This window comes from Armigeres subalbatus, chromosome 1, assembly GCF_024139115.2.
Source record: "Armigeres subalbatus isolate Guangzhou_Male chromosome 1, GZ_Asu_2, whole genome shotgun sequence".
NCBI lineage: Eukaryota > Metazoa > Arthropoda > Insecta > Diptera > Culicidae > Armigeres > Armigeres subalbatus.
The window spans coordinates 215,007,938-215,026,313 of record NC_085139.1 but is presented as its reverse complement, the minus strand read 5'-3'; positions in this window follow the sequence as shown (position 1 = coordinate 215,026,313).

Genomic DNA, 18,376 nt, shown 5'->3' with positions numbered 1-18,376 from the left:
AGAAGCGATTGAGCTGAAATTTTCAGAGATTGATTTTCTTACCCATAGGCACAATCCTGGAGGGTGCCCCGTTGAATTCGACAACTCTTTTTTCTCCCCATACAAGGCTGGGCCACTCTAGTGGACACGTTGCCCGTTGGGTTTGCGGGCTGGACGCTGCTGTCGCTCAGGGAGAGGCAGGTCTGGAAATTTATCGATATCGATGAGTTGTTCCTTCTTCTTCCTGATTTGCTGCTGGTTGGACTGGTTCCTCGTGGTAGCTTGCATCCGGATTTTTCGGTACTCCTTCCCTTTGGGGCATCCCTTGTCCGCCGACATATGTTTGCCAGCGCAGTTTGCACACTTCAACTCACAGGCTCCTACGATTGGGCAGTTTTCAGTCCATCGCCCCTCGGAGCACCAGTTGAACTTTGGTTTCATGTAGGTTTCATGTTGCAGTTATGGGTACCGTGTCCGTAGTTGAGACACCACATGCACTGCGTGAAGCTTCGGTTCGGTCCTTTGTATGCTTCCCACTTGCTGATGACTTGGTCGATCGAACGGACAGCTTTTAGGGCGCCGAGAGTGACACTGCCCTTGACGAAAAGGATCAGATACAAACAGTCCCGATAACGTGCCGTTTGATTTCGTCTGCTGATGGGGAAAGCCGCCAGCGCTTTCAGCTTGTAGTCGTCCCGCAGTTCGTTCACGATGTCATCCACTTCCATGCTTGGCAAACCGCGGATCACTGCCTTGAACGGTTTCTCCGCCGCTATGTCATGGATCTTCTCCTTCATCATTGGCATTACATCCCACACTACTGGTACATTGCTGCCTCGCAGCAATTTAAGCACTTCCACAGTTATTAACTGCGAGGTTTCTAAGCCAAGTTACCATTTCTGCATTTATTTATCATGAGGCTAACACGATGATACTTTTATGCCCAGGGAAGTTGAGACAATTTCCAATCCGAAAATTATCTAGACCGGCACCGGAAAACGAACCCAGCCACACTCAGCATGATCTTGCTTTGTATCCGCGAATCTTACCGCACGGCTAACGAGAGCGTCTACTCCTTCTCCGACGCGATGATGAGCTTGGTGCCCATTCCGGTGAGTTGATAGTCAGCTTGAATCTTGAGCGCTTGCATCGTTTTCTTCAGGTCCTCGAATTGGGGAGATTTAAGTGAAAATGTCTCTGTTATGATGGATGATGAGGCAATTGATCGCGTATTGACCATTGCTAGTAAAATATTGTTGTATAAATCAATCATCTCTCCTCATCTGGATTGCTGCCCGTCCATCCTATTCTTGGCTAACGGTACACAAATTTTGAGATGCAATAGGTTCACTTCCTCTACTTTTTGTTAGACGCCTTGCAATGGCTGTCAGTGATGCAACGCATTGTTTATTTGACTATGGTGTTCATTTTTAAAGTAATTAATGGTTTGCTGCCTCGATATTTGTGTGATCGAATTGAAAGAGGAAGTGACATACATAGATATAATACGAGAAACGCGCTTGATGTAAGAACACCTTTCTTTTTGCATGGTGCTTCACAAAATTCATTGTTCTACAAGGGTGTAAACGTATTCAATTCGATGCCTACACACATCAAACGTGCAGCGACACTAGCACAGTTCAAGAGACAATGTATTTCACACGTCAAAGCTGCATTTTAGACAGCTACTCGACAATTTTTTAGCATTAACTAATTTAAGTTTTGACGAAGTTTTACCCAACGGATACTTTTGTGTGTTTTATTTTAATTTTATTTATTGCATTAACGACTACAACGATCGCCTCGATGATGATGATGGATTTTTTACTTTCTTGACGTAATTATTAATTTAACTTTTCTTTGTGTAGTCTACAAGAGTTTGAGCCTCGCGCGTGAAATACAGGTATAAATTATTTCAAATTTAATTTTCGTGTGCCACATTTTGATCTGTTTGATTGATTAGGAGTGAATGACTTTTGTATGGTTACTGCTGAAAGAGTTTTGAATGTTCGATATAGCTATCCAGTAGATTGTTTCATGGTTAAACTGAAACTTTTGATATCGACGGAGCGGTATCACAAGTGTTGGTGCCTGTATTGTCGAGAATCATGAATACTATAGATACATACAAGTTGTTAAGCGAAAATTGACTTGATACGCGATTCCTGGTGAAACTTTTGAAATCTGTGCGAGAGGTATCACAAGTTTTGCATTTTCATAGAGCTGTATGTATCACTACTGATGCTTTAGCAAGATTGCGGAAGATTTTGAAATTTATATTTTTTGCTGTATAGGGGAAACCGCCAAATGTTGAACGGCTAATTTTGTCGCCTATTGTTGAACTCCCATAAGAAATGCACGTGCGTTCAACAATAGGCGAAGAAATTAACCGTTCAACATTTGGCGAATTACCCTAGTGATGTAAAATATTCAAATCTATATCTGTGATAAGAAATCGGATCGTTTTTCTTTTTGGAAATCCGATTAAATGCATATCAATTATCTTAAAGATATTGCGAGAAGATAGAAAAATTCAAACGAGGGTCCGACGGTCGACCGTCGGAAAGTGGTTCCGCAAACGTCAAATCACTTGATGCACGGAAAATAATGTTGATTGATTTTTTCGGTGTGAATGTTGATTATTGAAATCAAAGTAAATATGTAACTTTAAACGAGTGTTACTTGCCGCTATATATTTTAAATAAGTTTTATGGTACTTTCAAGGCATTTCGGAACGTATTTATGCGATTTTGAAACATTTTAGACTTCTCGAATATTCTTGATATAAAGAAATATCAACACTTTTCGCACAGTGCATGTCATTTGAAGTTTACGATACTCAGTCTTCTTCTTCTTCTTTGCTCCGCAAAATTAGAAGTTATCTCTGTTCTCGCAATAACTCGTCTAGCTCAAACCCTTGTAGGGGTATGTGGCGGGACCATCATCATCATCATCATCATCAACCAGGGGCGCAAGCTTCACTTACGGTGGAAGCGATTTTTCGGGGTGACCATCGCCGCTGTTGTTTTTCACTTTCGCCTCAGCATTGACTGGGGGGATTTTGTTTTTCGGTGTGGCCGATGTTTGGACCAACGACTGGTCATTGTCGATGGTGTTGACCCCATAGAGCGGATCGTAGAGGTTGGCCTTTTGATTTGTCAACAGTACTGCTGACTGGCGAGGTGACTTGCTTCCTCTTTTTTTTCAATAAGGGGCCGGTTGGTACGTTGGAAGAGTGAAAGTTTTGCTCTACCTCTTTTGGGTCCCAATGCGCGCTCGAAAACTTTTTTCAGTGTCTCCAAGATAAGTGTTTACTCTTTCGCGTATAAAAAAAAAAACAAAAAGAAAAATGCGCGAACAAAAAGCACGTCCATACGCGCTGCTGTCACGAAATGGAATGTGTCTGGTTGCGCTCGCATGAGGTTGTAGTATTTTACAACACTATTGCAATTTTATTGCAATCGAGGGATGTTTCCATAGGCTCCAACCCTTCCGCTTTTTAGATTGCAAGATCGTTATATTTGATGGCAAAGCCTGCCGCAGGAGTGGATGGAATGTGTCGTGTGTCCAATCTACAAAAAGGGCGATAAGCTGGCCCAAGCAACACAACTTGTTTCATTACTGAATATTTTACTGTGCTGCAACTATCCAGAAAAAACAGGCTTTGCCATCAAATATAACGATCTTGCAATCTAAAAAGCGCAAGGGTTGGAGCCTGTGGAAACATCGCCAGAACCTCATCCTCCCAATCTTGGTAATTACCCAGTGCAGCGCACTAGGCAGTGCCTCACCCAGTCTCTCCACCGTGTTTAAACAGCTCTGCTGGTAGTTGGTCAACTCCAGGGGCTTTGTTGTTTTTCAGTCGACCAATCCCTCCTGGAGCGAGAAGTCGTATGTGCGTGCTCCCTGAGTGCCACTTCCAGCTGCTTCACGTAGTCTTGGGCTAGTCTACCGTCTTGTAACCGCTCAATGTTTAGTTGTACACCGTCGAGAGTTTTGAGCGCAGACATACTACAACGAGGTAGTGATCGGATTCAATATTCGCACTACGGTAAGTGCGTACGTTCGTGATGTCAGAGAAGAATTTGCCGTCGATTAGAACGTGGTCAATTTGGTTTTCCATTACTTGATTAGGTGATTAGGTGGATATTCTTGCGAATGAAGAAAGTGCTTCGGACTACCATTCCGCGGGAGGCTACAAAGTTGATGTATCGTTGGCCGTTGTGTTCGATACGGTATGTAGACTATCCGGTCCGATAACCGGTCTATACATTTTCTCCCTTTCTGTCTGAACGTTCATGTCGCCGATGACGATTTTGACGTCCCGCAGTCCCATCGTATGTCTTCTCCAGCTGCGCATAGAACGCTTCTTTCTCGTTGTCGGGACTCCCTTCGCGTGGGCAGTCCACGTTGATGATGCTATAGTTGAAGAATCCGACTTTTATCCTCAGCTTGCACATCCTTGCGCTACGACCACGACGTCGAAGTTGCGGGGATGTAATTGATCGTAAATTATCATGTCGCAACCTGCGAAGCCTAGCGACTTACACTTTCATGTTCGAAGCTTTCAATCGTGATACTTTGTTCGCCGCCTAGGTCGTTGTCGATTGTATCGAGTCGTATTACCTTCTATGTCGTTTATAATGGTTGTTTTTAAAGGCGGATTATTGGACCTGCGCAAACCTACTGTCTCGTCGGAGGGCCGTCGTGTAAGGTCTGTTTAGCGTTCCGCCTAGCATCAGGACTTGGGCTTGTGCGCTTTGAGCGGCACATGGTCACTTTGGCGGAACCTGCTTGCGGATACATGCAACTTTTTATAGAACTTCAACAGAGCCCACTGTCAAACCCCACCGCATCCTAGGCAGGCACCACAACTCGCAAATGACCTGGGGATGGATCGTCAAGCCCTCGGACATAGTCCCTGCTGCCCACCTTATCTTTAAAGACATGGTGGTTTAATCAAGTCCTACATTCGCTTAGCAATTGTGTCACCAACATGACCCACTGCTCGTTTTTCAACGACATTGATATCAAAAGTTGCTCTCAAGTCTTAACAATCTTTCTACATGTCAAAACACCCAAATCGGAGCGGCTCGCGTCAAATATCGACATTTCTGACCGGATTCGCGTGTACATCCGCAGAAACAAGAAACACCAAATAACATATCTTCGGAGTATTACTATAGATTAGAATGGGTGCATAAGATAAATCGGTTTACCCGATATATTTACTTCTTCAGCTCAATCCGTTGCCCCACATATTACTACAACTGTCCCTCCATTATGGAAGTATTTCAACATGTCCGTTATTCGCAACACGGTTGCTCTTTTTGTTTCTAGAAGTAGATATTCTTTTCAAAGTTTGTCGATGGGTAATTTTATGCTCCCCATGCAATGCTAAAAGGCGTATACATATCGCCTTTCATCAGTCTGCTCTCAGTCTGATACCAGCAGAGCAAATCGTTTTTGCCGGACCGGTATTGATTGAAAGCAAACACCTTCCCACAGCAACAAAAACCAACACGCGGCAGCTCCGCTTCTGCATGTTGGCGAAACAGCTGAATTGCAATCAATCTTGAGCATCGTCGTCGCACAAAAAGGTTTCGCTCATACTGCACTGCTCTGCTTCTGTCTAGCCGATTGATGAGGAGGACGGCAGAAATAATAATCTCCATAGAGCTTGAATGCCGAAACCGCCTTGCCGGTCGGTGTCTGTGTTCTGCTCCACCGTACCCGATGCCATATGTCACATGGTCCGTATCCGTCATGGCGTGGCGCAATGAGCTCCAGTTTCCTAGCAGCCAAGCCAACCAGAAGCGTAGCATTTACATCGAAAATCGCGCTGACGAACGAAAATTGAGCCAAGCCGCGCCGCGCGGGAAACACGAGAAACGACCTTCCCAACCTGATTGCAGTGAACACAGACAGATACCCCGCTATGCGGTGCACGATATTGTTCGAGCTTTGATTGTAAAGAAATCACATCACATCGTAACGAAGCCACGCGATTCCGATATGCCTTGGTACCTACCCGCTGCATTGTTTGAATCGAGCATTACGTGATCCGATCCGGACGTAAGTGGCCAACTTCGGCGAAACCTTCCATATGAGTGTCTCTGCATTACTTACCCGCATATTACGGTAACACTTTTACCCTAACTGGTGGCCAGCGGCTCTGCCGTAATACTAACCTGCGATTGTGTTCCGAAAATTGGTCTCTGCTTCGAATAGTGGCTTACTTACCTCAAGCGGCGCGCGAACGACCGAGCAGATCGCGCAGCAAGGTTAATTTGAAACACATGCGAAAAAGGCTTTCGCGAACAATTTTCCCTCCGGATTGATGACAGTTCTACGTAACACAGTCGTTGGAATTAGCAGACGAAGCAACTCGTCTGCTTTCATAATTTTTCAATAATTCCAGTCCGATGACTGCCTCCCAAAGTTAGACGCCGTAATTTTTCACAGTAGCTGCTGTATGCGAAATGTGACAAATTCACAGCATAACCCCCTTCGTGGCTCAAATTACTCTGTTGAACGGTTTGGGATCCTAACAGGTGGGAAAATTTGGATGCTGAAACAAGCATTGAAAATGAGCAATACCAGGAAGGTTTGTCTTAACTTACAAATGAAACCCAAATAAGATTTAGAATTGCAACACTAGGTAAATTTTAGCAAACGTCAAAATATTTTGAAATTTAAATACAGATATGTAATTTCTAATCTATCACTTTTAATTTCAATTTCATTGATTTTGAAAATTCGTACTCCTAAGCTGAAACTCTAGTTTCGGAAAAAGCTACGAAAATGGAATATGAGCTTGAATTGTTTTATTAGAAAGCCACAGAAACTACAATCAGTCTAAAACCAGCAACCTCAAACCTAAAAAATGTGACAAAAATCATACGATTGGTTTCAGATTCTGTTATATTTCCATTCAAACATTATATTTAGTAACAAAATGAGAATAGATTTATTATTCTTAAATACATATTAAATAGATATCCATTTGGTAATAGATCCATAAGCATCCATAAAAATGCAAAAACGTAATTGCTTGTTATTCGCATCAATTGGAAATGGTAGAAAAAGTGTACCATATAGACCATACAGTCAAATAGACCGAAAACCCTTCACGTAGCTCAATCAATCTGATGCTTTCTTATATTGCAATCGTCCAAACAACATTGTTAACATCATTTTGCCGCAGTAATTCATCGGACTTTTTTTGCATTCATTGCATTACACGTGTTAAATAACTCACAAATGCCGCGGCCCTTCGCTACTGTCGACCGAATACCGGCCGTCTCGGAGCACGAGAGTCAACACTGAACACGTATAGAGCCATAGATAATTTCGACAGATTAAAAACAAACCGCGTATCGATCGCCGCAGGGCTCCCCACCCAAGCCCCGCGCTGTATTAGAGTGCCCTAATTGATTTACAACAAAAATGATGGATACTTACATGAAGCGATCAGGTGTGAGGTTAACAGCACCGGCGGCAATCACTCGAAGGTATGTTACGTCCAAATATCGATTTCAGACGAAAACCGCCGGTTTAGCCTAAGGCAAAAATAAACACCAGTCAGACCCTTCACATAAAGAAAAAAAAAACTATTGATGATGATACCTTTTTAGTGCATTATAAAGGTACAGAAGAAAGGTAAGCTAATAACTCTTGTTAGGACTCAGTTTAAGCTGTATCTAATGAACTGTAATTTGGCAGAATGTCATTTCATGAAGTTGGTTATTTAGTAAGTGTGGAGTAAAGAATCGATTTGCATCTTGAATGATTGTCTGATATCAATTAACCTTATTGCCAAGTTACACCTTGGCCAACTTCTCCAATTTCTCCATCCAAGACACGAACCTCTGGATTGGATTGACTGGACTGATTTGGATTGACTGGACTGATTTGACTGACTGGATTGACTGGATTGGACTGGATTTGACCGACTTGGACCTGACCTGGACTGACTCTGGGAAACGGATTGGACTGGATTTGGATTGACTTGGACTGACTGACCGACTGGACTGACGGACTGACCGGGATCTGGACTGACTTGGATTGACCTGGATTGACTGGACCGACTGGACTGACCTGGACTGACCTGGACTGGATCTGGATCTGGACCTGACCTGGATCTGACCTGGACTCCTGGACTGGATCTGACTGGACTGACCTGGACTGACCGATTGGACTGACCGATCTGGACTGGATCTGGACTGGATCTGACCGGGATCGACCTGACTGACCTGACTCCACTGGATCTGGATCTGACTGACCTGGACTGGATCTGGACTGACCTGGACTGGATCTGGACTGACCTGGACTGACCTGGACTGACCTGGACTGGATCTGACTGGATCTGGACTGACCTGGACTGACTTGGACTGACCTGGACTGGACTGACTGACCTGGATCTGATTTGACTGACCTGGATCTGATCTGGACTGGATCTGGACTGACCTGACCGGACCTGGACCGATTTGGACTGATCTGATTGACTTGACCTGGATCTGGACTGGATCTGGACTGACCTGGACTGACCTGGACTGATTTGACTGATCTTGGACTGACCTGGACTGACCTGACCGATCTGGACTGGATCTGGACTGGATCTGACCGACCTGGACTGACCTGGACTGGATCTGGACTGGATCTGGACTGACCGACTTGGACTGATCTGGACTGGACCTGGACTGACTTGGACTGATCTGGACTGACTGGATCTGGACTGACCTGACCGACTGACCTGACTGGATCTGGACTGACCTGGACTGGATCTGACTGACCTGACCTGACTGGATCTGGACTGGATCTGACCTGACTGGATCTGACCGACTGACTGGACTGACCGATCTGACTGGATCTGGACTGACCTGGACTGATCTGACCTGGACTGACCTGGACTGACCTGACTGGATCTGGACTGGATCTGGACTGATCTGGACTGGATCTGGACTGGATCTGGACTGGATCTGGACTGGATCTGACTGGACTTGACTGGATCTGGACTGGATCTGGACTGACCTGGACTGATCTGGACTGACCTGACTGGATCTGGACTGGATCTGGACTGATCTGGACTGGATCTGGACTGACCTGGATCGACTGGATCTGGACTGGACTGACTGACCTGACTGGATCTGGACTGGATCTGACCTGGACTGGATCTGGACTGATCTGACCTGACTGACTGATCTGGACTGGATCTGGACTGATCACTGGATCTGACCGACTGGACCTGGATCTGACCTGGACCGATCTGGATCTGACTTGACTGATCTGGACCGACCTGGATCTGGACCGACTGGACCGACCTGGACCTGACTGGATCCGACCTGGACTGACCTGGACTGACCTGGATCTGACTGGATCTGGACTGACCGGACTCTGGACTGGACCTGGACTTGACCTGGACTGGACTGGACTGATCTGGACCTGGATCTGGACTGATCTGGACTTGGACTGACCTGGACTGACCTGGACTGGATCTGGACTGGATCTGACTGATCTGACTGGACCTGACTGACTTGACTGGATTGACCTGGACCTGACCTGACCTGGACTGGACTTGACCGACTGACTGATCTGGACCGACTGACCTGGATCGACTGACTGATCTGGACTGACCTGGACTGGACCTGGACTGACCTGACTGGACCTGGACTGGATCTTGGACTGATCTTGACTGGATCTGGACTGGATCTGACTGGATCTGACTGACTGGACTGACCTGGACTGGATCTGGACCTGACCTGGACTGGATCTGGACTGACCTGGACTGATCTGACTGACCTGGACTGGATCGGACTGGATCTGGACTGGATCTGGACTGGATCTGGACTGATCTGGACTGATCTGGACTGATCTGACTGATCTGACTGGATCTGGACTGACCTGACTGACCTGGACTGACTTGACTGGATCTGACTGGACCTGGACTGATCTGGACTGACCTGACTGGATCGACTGGACTCTGACCTGACTTGACTGACTGGATCTGGACTGACCTGGACCGACCTGACTGACCTGACTGACTTGGACTGGATCTGGACTGATGACTGGACTGACCTGGACTGGACCTGGACCGATCTGGACTGACTGGACTGGATCTTGGACTGATCTGGACTGGACCTGACCGACCTGACTGGATCTGACTGATCTGGACTGGATCGACCTGGACCTGGATCGACTTGGATCGATCTGACTGGACCTGGACTGACCTGGACTGACCGACCTGGATCTGGACTGACCTGGACTGGACTGGACTGGATCTGACTGGACCTGGACTGACCTGGACTGGATCTGGACTGGATCTGGACTGACCTGACTGACCTGGACTGGACCTGGACTGACCTGGACTGGATCTGGACTGGATCTGGACTGGATCTTGGACTGACCTGGATCTGGACCTGGAATCCACTGGATCTGGACTGGATCTGGACTGACCTGACCGGATCTGGACTGGATCTGGACTGGATCTGGACTGACCTGGACTGACTGGACTGACTTGGACTGGATCTGGACTGGACCTGACTGGACTGATCTGGACTGACTGGATCTGACTGACCTGGACTGGATCTGGACTGGATCTGGACTGACTTGGACTGGACCTGACTGATCTTGACCTGGACTGACCGGATCTGGACTGACTCTGGACTGGACCTGGACTGGACCTTGGACCTGGACTGGATCTGACCTGGACTGGATCGACCTGGACCGACTTGATCTGGACTGACCTGGACTGGACCTGGACTGACCTGACCTGACCGACTTGGACTGGATCTGACCGATCTGGACTGATCTGACTGGATCTGGACTGGATCTGGACTGGATCTGGACTGACCTGGACTGACCTGGACTGACTTGACTGACCTGGACTGATCTGGACTCTGGACTCGACTGGACTGACCGATCTGACCTGGACTGGATCTTGACTGGATCTGGACTGGATCTGGACTGGACCTGGACTGGATCTGACTGACCTGACTGGATCTGGACTGGATCTGGACTGGACCTTGACTGGACTTGACCGATCTGGACTGGATCTGGACTGACCTGGACTGGACCTGGACTGGATCTGGACTGACCTGGACTGGATCTGACTGGATCTGGACTGACTGGACTGGATCTGGACTGGATCTGGACTGGACCTGGACTGACCTGGACTGGATCTGGACTGGATCTTGACTGACCTGACTGGATCTGGACTGACCTGGACTGGATCTGACTGGATCTGGACTGACCTGGACTGACTTGACCGACTGGACTGACCTGGACTGACCTGGACTGACCTGACCGACCTGGACTGGATCTGACTGGACCTGGACTGACCTGACTGACTGGACTGACCTGGACCGGATCTGACTGACCTGACTGACCTGGACTGGATCTGGACTGGATCTGGACTGATCTGGACTGGATCTGGACTGGATCTGGACTGACCTGGACTGGATCTGGACTGGACCTGGACTGGATCTGACCTGGATCTGACCGATCTGGACCGACCTGACTGACCTGGACTGGATCTGGACTGACCTGACTGACTGGATCTGGACTGGATCTGGACTGGATCTGGACTGGATCTTGACTGATCTGGACTGACCTGACTGGACCTGGACTGGACCTGGACTGACTGGATCTGGACTGGACCTGACTGGACCTGGACTGGATCTGGACTGGATCTGGACTGGATCTGACTGGATCTGGACTGACCTGGACTGGACCTGACCGACCTGGACTGGATCTGGACTGGATCTGGACTGGATCTGGACTGGATCTGGACTGATCTGGACTGACCTGGACTGACCTGGACTGACCTGGACTGGATCTGACTGACCTGGACTGGATCTGGACTGACTGACCTGGACTGACCTGACTGGATCTGGACTGACCTGGACTGGATCTGGACTGGACCTGGACTGGATCTGACTGGACTGGACTGGATCTTGGACTGGATCTGACTGACCTGACTGGATCTGGACTGACCTGGACTGGATCTTGGACTGGATCTGGACTGACTTGGACTGACCTGGACTGATCTGGACTGGGACCTGGACTGGATCTGACCTGACCTGGACTGACCTGGACTGGATCTGGACTGACCTGGACTGATCTGGACTGGATCTGGACTGGACCTGGACTGATCTGACTGACCTGGACTGGATCTGGACTGGATCTGGACTGACCTGGACTGGATCTGGACTGGATCTGGACCTGATCGACCTGACTGACTTGGACTGGATCTGGACTGGATCTGGACTTGGATCTGACTGATCTGGACTGGATCTGGATCTGGACCTGACCTGACTGGATCTTGACTGGATCTGACTGACCTGGACCGATCTGACCGACCTGGACTGGATCTGACTGGATCTGGACTGACTGGACCTGACTGACCTGGACTGACCTGGACTGACCTGGACTGGATCTGGACTGACCTGATCTGACTGACTGGACTGACCTGACTGATCTGGACCGATCTGACCTGGATCTGGACTGGACCTGGACTGGATCTGGACTGACCTGGACTGGATCTGGACTGGACCTGGACTGACCTGGACTGGACTCTGACTGGACCTGACCGATCTGACTGATCTGACTGGATCTGGACTGGATCTGGACTGGATCTGACTGACTGGATCTGGACTGGACCTGACTGGATCTGACCTGGACTGACCTGGACTGGATCTGGACTGGATCTGGACCGATCCTGGACTGGACTCTGACCGGATCTGGACCGATCTGACTGACCTGGACTGACCTGACTGGATCTGGACCGACCTGGACTGACCTGGACTGGATCTGGACTGACCTGACTGGATCTGACTGGATCTGGACTGGACCTGACTGGATCTGGACTGACCTGGACTGACCTGGACTGGATCTGGACTGGATCTGGACTGACCTGGACTGATCTGGACTGACCTGGACTGGATCTGACTGGATCTGGACTGGATCTGGACTGACCTGACTGGATCTGGACTGGATCTGACTGATCTGACCTGGACTGACCTGACTGACCTGGACTGATCTGACTGGACTCTGACTGGATCTGGACTGGATCTGGACTGATCTGGACTGGATCTGGACTGACTTGGACTGGATCTGGACTGGATCTGACTGGATCTGGACTGACCTGGACTGGACCTGGATCTGATCTGGACTGACCTGACTGGATCTGGACTGACCTGGACTGGATCTGGACTGACCTGGACTGACCTGGACTGGATCTGGACCGATCTGACCGACCTGACTGACTTGACTGGATCTGACTGGACTTGGATCTGGACTGACCTGACTGGATCTGGACTGACCTGGACTGACCTGACTGACCTGGACTGACCTTTGGACTGACCTGACTGGATCTGGACCTGACTGGATCTGGACCTGATCTGGACTGGATCTGGACTGACCTGGACTGGACTGGACTGGATCTGGACCGATCTGGACTGACCTGACTGACCTGGACTGGATCTGGACTGACTTGACTGACTTGATCGACTTGACTGGATCTGACTTGATCGACCTGACTGACTCTGACCGACTTGGACTGGATCTGGACCGATCTGGACTGGATCTGGACTGACCTGGACTGACCTGGACCTGGACTGGATCTGGACTGGACCTGGACTGACCTGACTGGACCTGGATCGACTGGACCTGACTGATCTGGACTTGACCTGACTGGATCTGGACTGACTGACTCTGACTGGATCTTTGGACTGACCTGACTGGATCTGGACTGGATCTGGACTGACCTGGACTGACCTGGACTGACTTGGACTGGATCTGGACTGGATCTGGACTGGATCTGGACTGGATCTGGACTGACTTGACTGACCTGGACTGGATCTGGACTGACCTGACTGGATCTTTGGACTGATCTTGGACGACTGGACTGACCTGACTGACCTGGACTGACCTGGACTGACCTGGACTGGATCTGGACCGATCTGGACTGATCTGGACTGGATCTGACCGGACCTGGACTGGACTGGACTGACCGATCTGACTGGATCTGGACTGGACCTGACCGACTGGACTGGACCTGACTGATCTGGACTGGACCTGACTGGACCTGACTGGATCTGGACTGACCTGGACTGATCTTGACCTGGATCTGGACTGGACCTGGACTGGACCTGGACTGACCTGGACTGATCTGGACTGATCTGGACTGGATCTGGACTGACCTGGACTGGATCTGGACTGGATCTGGACTGGATCTGGACCGGATCTGGACTGGATCTGACTGACCTGGACTGATCTGGACTGGATCTGGACTGACCTGGACTGGATCTGGACTGACCTGACTGGATCTGGACTGGATCTTGACTGACCTGACTGACCTGGACTGATCTGGACTGGACCTGACTGGATCTGGACTGGACCTGGACTGACCTGGACTGGATCTGGACTGGATCTGACCGACCTGGACTGACCTGGACTGGATCTGGACTGGATCTGGACTGGATCTGGACTGGATCTGACTGACCTGACTGATCTGGACTGGATCTGGACTGATCTGGACTGGATCTGGACTGACCTGACTGACTGACCTGGACTGGATCTGGACTGGATCTGGACTGGATCTGACCGACTGGACTGACTGGACTGACCTGACTGGATCTGAACTGGATCTGATCTGACCTGGACTGGACTTGGACTGATCTGACTGACCGACCTGACTGACTGATCTGGACTGACCTGGATCTGGACCGACCTGACTGGACTGACCGACTGATCTGGACTGGACCTGACTGGATCTGGACTGACTCTGGACTGGATCTGGACTGACCTGACTGATCTGGACTGGATCGGACTGACCTGACTGGATCTGGATCGACTGGATCTGGACTGGATCTGGACTGGATCTGGACTGATCTGGACTGACCTGACCGATCTGGACCGATCTGGACTGACCTGGACTGACCTGGACTGGACCTGACCTGGATCTGGACCGACTGGACTGGACCTGGACTGGACTCGACTGACTGGATCTGGGATCTGGACTTGACTGGATCTGGACTGGACTGGACTGACTGGATCTGACTGATCTGGACTGGACCTGGACTGGATCTGGACTGGATCTGGACTGACCTGACCGATCTGACTGACCTGACCGATCTGACCGACCTGGACTGACTGGACTGGATCTGGACTGACCTGACTGACCTGGACTGGATCCTGACTGGATCTGACTGGATCTGACTGACCTGGACTGGATCTGGACTGATCTGACTGACTGGATCTGGACTGACCTGATCTGACTGATCTGGACTGACCTGGACTGACCTGGACCTGGACTGACCTGGACTGGATCTGGACCGATCTGGACTGGACCTGACTGGATCTGACTGGATCTGGACTGGACCTGGACTGATCTGGACTGACCTGGACCGGACCTGACTGACCTGGACTGACCTGGACTGGACCTGACGACCTGGACTGACCTGGACTGACCTGACCGACCTGACCGGATCTGACCTGACTGGATCTGGACTGACCTCTTGGACTGGATCTGGACCTGACTCTGACTGGATCTGACCGATCTGGACTGATCTGACTGACCTTGACTCGATCTTGACTGACCTGACTGGATCTGGACTGGACTCTGGACTGACTTGGACTGATCTGGACTGATCTGGACTGATCGACTGACTCGGACTGACTGGATCTGACCTGGATCTGGACTGACCTGACTGGATCTGACTGATCTGGACTGATCTGGACTGACCTGACTGATCTGGACTGACTCTGGACTGGATCTGACCTGGACCGGATCTGGACTGGATCTGACTGGATCTGGACTGGATCTGGACTGGACCTGGACTGACCTGACTGGATCTGGACTGACCTGACCGATCCTGACTGATCTGGACTGGATCTTGGACTGGATCTGACTGGATCTGACTGGATCTGGACTGATCTTGGACTGGACCTGGACTGACCTGGACTGGATCTGGACTGACCTGACTGGATCTGGACCGATCTGGACTGGATCTGGACTGACCTGACTGACCTGGACTGACCTGACCGGATCTGACTGGATCTGGACTGACCTGGACTGGATCTGGACTGGATCTGGACTGGATCTGGACCGACCTGGACTGGATCCTGGACTGGATCTGGACTGATCTGACTGACCTGACTGGATCTGACTGGATCTGGACTGGACCTGACTGACTGGACTGGATCTGGACTGGATCTGGACCGACTTGACTGGATCTGGACTGGATCTGGACTGACCTGACTGACCTGACTGGATCTGGACTGGACCTGGACTGACTTGGACCGACCTGGATCTGGACTGACTGACCGATCTGACTGACTTGACTGGATCTGGACTGGATCTGGACTGATCTGGACTGGACCTGGACTGGATCTGGACTGGATCTGGACTGACCTGGATCTGATCTGGACTGGATCTGACTGACCTGGACTGGATCTGGACTGACCTGATCTGGACTGGATCTGGACTGACTGGACTGACCTGACTGATCTGGACTGATCTGGACTGGATCTGGACTGGACCTGACTGGATCTGGACTGACTGGACTGACCTGGATCTGGACTGGATCTGGACTGACCTGGACTGACTTGGACCGGATCTGGACTGACCTGACTGGATCTGACTGACCTGGACTTGACCGATCTGACCTGGACTGACCTGGACTGGATCTGGACCTGATCTGACCGACTGACTGACTGGATCTGACTGATCTGGACTGACTCTGGACTGACCTGGATCGACTGACTGACCTGACTGACCTGGACTGGACTGGACTGGATCTGGACCGGATCTGGACCGACCTGACTGACCTGGACTGGATCTGGACTGACTCTGGACTGGATCTGACTGGATCTGGACTGACCTGACTGGACCTGGACTGGATCTGACCTGGACTGGACCTGACTGACCTGGACTGGATCTGGACTGACCTGGACTGGATCTGGATCTGACTGATCTGGACTGGATCTGGACTGACCTGGACTGATCTGGACTGGACTGGACTGGACCTGGACTGGATCTGGACTGGATCTGACTGGATCTGGACTGGATCTGGACTGGACCTGGACTGGATCTGGACTGGATCTGGACTGACCTGGACTGATCTGGACTGGATCTGGACTGGATCTGACTGGATCTGACTGGATCTGACTGACCTGGACTGACCTGACTGATCTGGACTGGATCTGGACTGACTCTGGACTGGATCTGGACTGGACTGGACTGACCTGACTGGATCTGGACTGACCTGACTGATCTGACTGACCTGGACTGGACTGGACTGACTTGACCTGGATCTGGACTGGATCTGACTGGATCTGGACTGACCTGGACCGATCTGGACTGACCTGACTGGATCTGGACTGACCTGGACTGACCTGGACTGGATCTGGACTGGATCTGGACTGGATCTTGACTGACCTGGACTGGACCTGGACTGATCTGACTGGATCTGGACTGACCTGACTGGATCTGGACTGACTGGACCGACTTGATCTGGATCTGACTGGATCTGGACTGACCGATCTGACTGGACCTGACCTGATCTGGACTGGATCTGGACTGACCTGGACCGACCTGGACTGATCTGACTGACCTGGACTGGATCTGACTGACCTGACTGATCTGGACTGGATCTGGACTGGATCTGGACTGGACTTGGACTGACCTGACTGATCTGGACTGGATCTGGACTGGACCTGGACTGACCTGACTGGATCTGGATCGACTTGGACTGACCTGGATCGATCTGGACTGACCTGGACTGGATCTGACGACTGGATCTGGACTGGATCTGACTGATCGACTGGATCTGGACTGGACCTGGACTGGACTCTGGACTGGACTTGGACTGACCTGGACTGGATCTGACTGATCTGGACTGACCTGGACTGGACCTGGACTGGATCTGGACTGGATCTGGACTGGACCTGACTGGATCTTGGACTGACCTGGACTGACTTGACTGGATCTGGACTGACTGACCGACTGACTGACCTGACTGACTCTGGACTGGATCTGGACTCGATCTGACTGGATCTGGACTGACCTGACTGGATCTGGACTGACTGGACCGACCTGGACTGGATCTGGACTGACTGGACTGACTTGGATCTGACTGGACTGGACCGGAACGACTGACTGACCTGACTACCGACTGACTGGACTGACCTGACTGACCTGGACTGGATCTGACTGGACTGACTGACTGGATCTGGACTGGACCTGACTGACCTGGACTGGATCTGACCGACTTGACTGGATCTTGGACTGGACTTGGACTGGATCTGGACTGATCTGGACTGACTCGACTTGACTGGACTTGGACTGGATCTGGACTGACCTGGACTGGACCTGACCGACCTGGACTGATCTGAC